The sequence below is a fragment of the Camelus bactrianus genome, chromosome 3, assembly GCF_048773025.1.
Source record: "Camelus bactrianus isolate YW-2024 breed Bactrian camel chromosome 3, ASM4877302v1, whole genome shotgun sequence".
In the NCBI taxonomy this organism is placed as follows: domain Eukaryota; kingdom Metazoa; phylum Chordata; class Mammalia; order Artiodactyla; family Camelidae; genus Camelus; species Camelus bactrianus.
This window is the reverse complement of record NC_133541.1, coordinates 85,190,355-85,198,908: the sequence shown is the minus strand read 5'-3', so window position 1 is coordinate 85,198,908 and position 8,554 is coordinate 85,190,355. Positions and strand designations below refer to the sequence as shown.

Below are 8,554 nucleotides of genomic sequence, written 5' to 3'. Positions count from 1 at the left end.
TGTTCATGTATGACTAAAGCATCATAATGTACACCAAAAATTGACACAACATTGTAAACTGACTATACTACAATAAACTATACATATACAAAAATTTTTTAAACAAATAAAAGATAAAAGAACTGACAGTAGAAATTGTTTTAAGTATACTTAAGAGGCATAACAACAAAATATTATGTATGATCCTTTTAAATACTAATTCAAATTTTAAGAGATAATTTTGATAGGTGTGATGATTACACTGTGGTGATATGAGAAAATGTACCTACATGTTAGAAATACATACACTAGTGCTCGCTTCGGCAGCACATACACTAAAATTGGAACCATACAGAGAAGATTAGCATGGCCCCTGTGCAAGGATGACACGCAAATTCGTGAAGCAGTCCATATTTTTTAGACAGGATTTCAAAATTGTGGAATAGATGAACAAGATTGTACTGTATAGCACAGGGAAATATACACAAGATCTTATGGTAGCTCACAGAGAAAAAAATGTGACAATGAATATATATATATATGTTCATGTATAACTGAAAAATTGTGCTCTACACTGGAATTTGACAAGACATTGTAAGGTGATTATAAATCAATAAAAAATGTTTAAAAAAAAGAAATACATACTCTATATATAATACAGATGCTGAAGTATATATAAGATCATATGATGGCTAGCTTGGACTCAAAAATGCCTCAGTAATGACATCCTCCCCTCCCCCAAAAGTAAGAGGTTCATACTATGATCATCCTAAGGTAAACTCCTCAACATCATACTGTGAGCAAATAACAAATTGAGACTGAAATCCGTATCTGTCTGGTTTTGAATCCGATTGTTTCTTGAAATGCTGTGCTAGCACTACTCCTTTTTCCCTAGACGTAACACTAACAGGCGTATGTTATCGACTGAACAGAAAGAGTTCAAGTCACTTGTTCCAGCTGTTTGTTGATCTGGAAAACTAAGTCACTTCACTTTGAACTCCACTTGCACTATGGCTCTCAACAAGCTTTAATAAAATTGCCAACCACTTAAGAAATAACTGTTACTTAAATGAGACTGCCAAACTTGCCCCTTCTTATTCTGAAGCAGCTGCATTCCCGAGATTATCCACAGTTCCAGCGGTCCAGCTAGATCTTTGGGGCTGCGTTCCACATAGCTGTAAACTGTAAGAGAGATGAACTGCAAAATCCGTCTGCTCCTCACAAGGTATCACATCTGGTTCCCCAAAGGTCCTTTTGGATGCAGAGTATCTGGGTCACCTTTCACTTGCCATCATGTTGCTCAACAGGAAAAGTGGCATCTAGTCTATTCCACACACTCATAAGAGAAAGGATGAACACTGCACATTAAGAGAAATATTAATTATAGAAAGAATGTAGATTGCTTCTACTTATTTTAATGTAGCTGACCACTTTGCCTTACAGAAGTAGCTCCTATCCCAGATTTCTGTGGAATGGCCTTTCCACATATCAATAACTTTTAAAAATTGAGTCTATCCAAATAAAGGCAAGCATTAAGCTCCCTCCACTAAGCACTAAAATGTAGTAAGTGGAAGAAAAAAAAATTAATAGCAGATGCGTTTTCTGATTTAAAAATCTATTAGAGAATTTCTATGATTTGTTCTTGGTCTTTTAAAATATAAATTCATGCAATTTGAAATCTAAATTTTCAATGAACCTGATGTCTTTTTGTTGTATGACTGTACAACCAAAAGAGACCATTTTCTTAGCAAGAACACATTTAACACACACAAATTTCTAATCTACTATTCTCTAAGCTGTTTTCTTCCTTGGCATGACAACATTTTCTGAGTCCACTCACTTTCTTTGCAATCCACCTACCAGAATTCCAGTCTTATTTCTTATTAGAGCTATCAAAGCAGATCCTTGCTATCCACCTGAGTTCAGTCTTATTCTCCTCCAAAGCACCTTACACAGTAAAACCAGAGTGGTTTTCCAAAAAGCAAATCTACCCATTAATTTTTCATTAACCACCAAATATGATCCCAGTTGTTTAGTATAACATCTATGGTCCTTTATGATTATAGGTTTGCCAACTGTTCAACTTTATTTATTACTCCTCAGCCTGTACTCTGTTGAAATAATCCAAAACCACTTCGATTTTCCTGAGAAAATTAGGTTGTCTAAAACCTCAGAAATGACTCCCATCTGCTCACTTTTGCAGCCTTCTCCCTCCCCACAGCCACAAAAACTGATCTCTTTCTACTTAGCAGTGCCCACTTGGACTCTCTCCAGACACTACATCTGTTTGTTCTCCCAAATCCACTCTGTTAATGACCCTGCAACAGGTCTTTGCTTCTCATCCTAATTTGCCTCTCTACTCTACCTTCTCCAAACCAGACCCTGCTTCATCCTCAAATTCTGTCCAAGTTAAAGCTTGATCTAGGCAACAGAGAGAGAGAGTGTCCAAGAGAAAAATGTTATTGCCTATTTCAAAAACTCCCACCCCTTGCCACCATCATTGTAAGCTAGGGGAACTCCTAAAACACATTAAGGCTCAACCAGATATCATCTTCTCTGAGAAATCTTCCAGAATATCTCCCATGAAGCAAAATCCTTGATTCTCTCTGCTGCCAAAGTATTGTTCTTAGACTTGTATAATCTAGGTATGGGTTTTCTTGTCTGTCCTTGCTAGATGGTAGCACGTAGGAGTCAAGGGCCCTCTTTCATATTTGACTCCTAGGCTGGGAATGGAATCTAAGTGGTGCTTTCTAAGTACTTCTCGAATTAACGAGAAAAATCATGACTACCTATTACTCACCATTCTCCTCATTCTCTTCACCTCAAGTACTGTGTTAGTTGTGCCCTTGGTTCCAATATCAAGAACTATATGTTAATGACAAGATATATTAAGGAAATCTCTCTGGACTCTGCAAGCAAGGCAGCTAACTCAATCCTCTTAAGTGCTCAGCACTGAATTGACACATTACAGTATTTGAATAAGGGGTTTTCATTGTTGGTGGTGGTGTTTTGTTGTTGTTGTTTTTGCATGTACAGACCTTGCCTTCTTAAAATATATTTACTGGTAATGTGAGAAATAAATATGTACACAATCAGTTAGCAATTTTAAAATGGCTAGACTCCAGTTAAAGAATGTTTTTCATCTGCAGCATCTGTAAATTAGAGCCTGAGTCTTTACCAAAAGAGAAAACTCTTAGGAAAGAAACATATTATAGGAGCACACACCACAGAAACTGAAAGTTTCAAAAGGCTACTAAAAACATCTTAAACCCTTTGTTTCTAGTTCATTCTGTATTCCAAACAGAGCAATGTAAAACTTATTAATATTTCATCAAATAAAGGATTTCATTTAGAATTAAGCATTGGTTTGAAATTTAGTATAATGAACAAGACTTCTAAATTCCCAAAAGCCAAGCCAATATACTAAATTCTTAGTTTCCTTTGATTAAACGATCTCTTCTTTTTATTCACTGATGTGCTTTTTCCACTCTAAGCAAAACTGTAATCTAACTCTGGAACTCCTAGAAATAGGTGTTGTACACACCCAAATTGACCATAATGGATTTTGATCTCCTGATGAAACAGGCCAAGTGAAAGTGCATTCTGGAAGCAAAATGCTCCCATATGTAAGGGTTGCTTATATGGGGTTACAGAGGTAGATTAGACCTAGACAGATGGAAGCATCTCTTTTGACTGGATACACCTGGCTTTCTTCTGCCATGGTAATTTTGCTCAAACTATGATTTCTATCTATTCCACTTCTGTGATTTCTTGGTTCTTAAGTCTCATCCATTCTACAAAAAGCATCTCAAATGTCACTTTCATGGGTACGCTGCTCCAACCCCTTGAGGTACAAATGTTTCACACCCATCACAAAATTTGGATCTGAATTTAGCAAACATAATCAAAGTACTCATAGTCAAAATTACACTTAAAATACCTCAGGAGGGCACCACTTTACAGAATAAAAGATCATCTTTCATAAGTCTTCTCCCACTGCGAAAGACCACTACTCTCGAGCTGAGCACCAGTGAAGGGATTTCTAGAATTCCTGTACAATATAGGACTTACTAGTCACATGTGGTTATTAAGCACTTAAAATGAGGCTAGTGCCACAGGTTGAAATGATAATGCCTTAGATATATTTGATTAAATAAAATAAATTGTTAAAATTAATTGTACGACTTTCAGTTTCCAGCCCAGCATGTAAGGAGCTTGAAAGTCACCATTCGGTCCTAACCACAAGAAAAACTCTGAAAACTCAAAACATCAGCAACTCTTCTTGGATTTATCAGAGAAGACAGAACAAACAACCACCCCATAAATTGGAGACCAACAAGCAAATACAGAGAATCACAACCTACTTCAGCAGAAACTCCTGTGCAGTAGCCTTTGCATGCATCAGTGCCAAGCAGGAAAACAAACTGTAACTGATGAAATGTTGGAGACTCGTGTGGATAAGTCCAAGAGGTAAAAAAGCTCTTGGGGGACCAGTCATAGGGTGGCCCCTAAACTTTTATGAATTTTACCTTCAGGACTTGATCAGGTTCTCATAGTGAATATCTGAGAAAAAAATCTCTTCATGCTTCCAGCAAGGAGAGGGAAAAAGGAACCATTTTTAAATACTCTAGAGAATTCTGTTCTTACAAGGCCTGTCCTTAGGAAAAATTATTCTACCAGAACCTGACCTACTAGGGTTTTATTAGAATCTGATCTACCTGGAAGGAGGAAAATACCCAATTTTAGCCAAGAAAATACTCTAATTCCAAGCTCTAGCTTTCCACATGGGTAAAAGGAAATATCCAACTCCTAGTTCCTTCTAGACATCCTGTCTCACCTAAAGGGGTGGGTGTGAAGGGAACTGAGAAACACTGCTAAAGTTCACAAATCAGAAGCATAGGCTTATTAAAAGCCCAAGACCTAATCATAGGTCTACAGAATATTTTTTCCTTCCCCACATCTTACTACTGTATTCTAAAGGCCTAATTGCCTATGCTGCAGTACATAATGTCCAGCTTTCAACAAAAATTACAAGGCATACTAAAAGGTAAAAACACAGCTTAAAGAAAATGAACAAGCATGAGAACCAAAATCAATATGGCAGGAATGTTGGAATTATCAAACTGGAAATTTTAAAATTTATATATTATTAATATGCTAAGAGTGTTAATGGAAAAAAAATAGTTAATGTGCAAAGTGATGTAAGCAGAGAGACAAGAATTCTAAGAAAGAACCAAAAGACATATGGGAGATGATGGAATCAAAAACACAGTAGAGCCATGAAGAATATTTTTGATGGGCTCATTAGTAGACTAGACATGGCTAAGGAGAGAATTTCTGAGCTTCTGGATATAACAATAGAAATTTCCAAAGCTCAAAAGCATATTAAAATACTACATAATATATTATATATCTATATATAGAGAGAGAGAGATATGTATGTGTGTGTGTGTGTGTGTGTGTGTGTATATAAAAATACATAAATTCCTGGTTTAGAATGGCTGTTATCAAAAATACATGAGATAACAAATGCTGGAAAGAATGTGGAGAAAACAGAACCATTGTGCATCACTGATGGGAATGTAAATTAGTACAGCCAGTGTGGAAAACAGTACGGAGGCTTCTAAAAAAGTTAAAAATAGAACTACTATATGATACAGCAATCCCATTTCTGGATATATATCCAAAGGAAATGAAATCACTGTCTCAAAGAGATAGCACATTCCCAAAACACTCCCATATTTATTGCACAATAGCCAAAACATGTCTCTCAAGGAAGAAATGAATAAAGAAAGTGATATATACATATATGTTCAAATATTCAAACATAAAAATGAAGGAAATCCTGCCATTTGCAACAACATGAATAGAGCTTTAAGACATTATACTAGGTGAAGTAAGTCAGACAAAAATAAATACTGTATGATCTCACTTGTATGTGTAATCTAAAAATGTTGAACTCATAGAAACAGAGCAGACAGGTAGTTACCAGAGGCTGAAAGATAAGGGAAATGCAGAGATTTTGGTCAAAGGGTACAAACTTCCAGTTGTAATATGAGTAAGTTTAGAGGATCTAATGTATAGCACAGTGACTATAGGTAACAATATTTTATTATACACTTGAAAGTTGCTAAGAGCATACATCATAAATTTTCTCCCCACTTACACACAAAAAGATAATTATGCAAGGTGATGAAGGTGTTAACTAGTTCCATTTTGATAACTATTTCACAATATATATTTGTATCAAATCATCACATTGTATATCTTAAACTTACAAGATATTGCCAATTCTGTCTCAATAAATCTATGGAAAAAAATTTTATATTTAATATTTAAAAAATAAAAAGGTATGTCCAAGATTCAGAACACTGACAACAGTAAATCCTGGCAAAGATGTAGAGGAACAAACCTCTATTACTATTGGTGGGAATAAAAAATTGTACAATCTCTTTGGAAGACAGTGTGTCAATTTCTTACAAAACCAAATATATTTTTATCATAAGATTTTTGTCTGTTACTGGATTTTAAATGCTACATACACTATTTGTATTTTAACAGTCCATATTAAGATTGGATTATTCCACAACAAAAATAGTAATTCACTGGAGAAAAGAAATTTTGCCACTGTATTTTAGAATTCCTTTTTGAAAACTAGTAACCTGTTTGAAAGCAAAATAGTTACAGGTATAAACATACATCTATTTGATATGTGTTAGGGGGTTGATTAATACTCTTATTAAAATAATATTAATATAATAGTGAATTAATTTAATATTTTAAAATATAAATTAATTGAATTAAACCACGTCTGATAATAGTAGAATAACTTGTAGTAAACACACTTCTCATCAGGAACAAGTAGACAGCTACCAAGGGAACTAGGACTTGAGGAGTTCAGAATTCTAGAGAGAACAAAAGCTCACTGAAGTGAGCTTGGCACAGAAATTAACTGTACTTTTCCCACAAGGCATGTGCCAATTCCTAAATTACGTACAGCAGAGAGGCTAAGAAACTAAGCAGGAAGCATCAACTGAGAAGGATTAGGGCATGAGATAAGCTTTCAGCAGCTCTTTGGGGCTGAAGACCCAACAGTTAAGAGTTCAGAACTACTAATCAACCAGGAACTCAGGGGCAATAATTTCAGAGAGAAAGAAAGTGCATGAAGGTAAACAGAGACTACTGTGTTGCCAAGGTATTTACAAGTTTTTTAGCAGCTTTGTGGCCAAGAGGCTAAGAAGATAAGGAAGAAGAATGCTAGCTAAGAACTGAATTTTGGGAAGTTTCATCAATCAGGGTTAACAAAAATTAGAAATAGCATGTGCCAAGGGAGAGGGACCTTGACATACACCCTAGACTTCCACATAGGACTTTGGAAGTGCTATAGCTTAGAAACAAAGAGACATGAACAGGGTCTTTTTGTGTAAGAGGGGAGAAAATTTAAGATGTACACTCTTAGCAACTTTCAAAAGGCGTGACCCTAACTTTGCATAAGTTCAAGCTCAAACTGAATTAAACTAGTTTCCCCTACTCTAGCTACATTTCAGAAAGCAACTGGAATTCCTTTCTGGTAAGAAGTAACATTGTCCAGTGTTTCTAATAACCTCCACAAAGTTTCAAAACAATGTCCAATATTCAATCAAAGATTACTAGCTATATAAAGCAAAACACTAAATGACTGAAAACCAAGAGGAAAAAAACAAAGTTCCAAACGTCACCCAGTTATTAGAGCTTCTTACATATGGATTTTAAAATAACAGTGATTAATGTATTTTTAAAAGAGAAAAAGATTAAAATTTAACCTCAAAGCTAAGTCTATTTTAAAAAAGAACTACACAGAAGTTAAAAACGAAATATATATCTAAAGTTAACATACTGAAAAAATTGTTAATAGGAGACTAAACATAGTAGAAAACACTTGACAAGGAAGACAGAGACATAAAAGATAGATTGATGCATGGAGAGCAATAAAAGATGGAAATTATATGATACAGCTGAGACATGGGATAATAAAAATGTATAATTGGAGACCCAATAGGAGAAGAGTGGTAGGGAGTGGGGAGAAAAGAAGTATTTGGAGATATTGGTTAAAAAAGAATTTTAAGTGATAAACAATATGTCACAGGTGTAAAACTCTAGAAACAAAACAGGATAAATACAAAGAAAACCAGACTTAGGCACAACACAGTAAAATTCTGTAAAACCAAACACCAAGAGAGAATCTTAAAAACAATCATAAAAAACGTACATACTATTGTCAAAGGGGCAACAAATAAGATTGACGGTTCCTTTTTCAACAGAAACAATGGAAGCCAGAGATAATTAAGTGACATTTTTTAAGTGCTAAAACAAAACAACTGTCAGCCTAGAATTCAGCAAAATTAGATGGTGAAATAAAGATGCTTTCAGGAAAAAATGATTATAATTTGTTAGGAATAGATTAACACCAAAAAAAAAACAAAAACCTTAAAGGAGACTTTTAAGAAGAAGGGAAACATTTCAACTAAAAACAAAAAAATTGCAGGAATACTGAACAGTACAGAAAGCACATCTTTGTCTAAAATGATGATAATGA

At 34.9% G+C, this 8,554-nt stretch overlaps 1 non-coding gene across 1 annotated transcript; it reads left to right on the top strand.

Annotated features, from left to right (window-relative positions):
* Positions 1 to 290: 290 nt before the first annotated feature.
* LOC123613300 (U6 spliceosomal RNA) lies at positions 291 to 397 on the top strand. Its single transcript, XR_006720680.1, has one exon. It is a non-coding gene; the product is annotated as a U6 spliceosomal RNA (small nuclear RNA).
* The last annotated feature ends 8,157 nt before the right edge of the window (positions 398 to 8,554 follow it).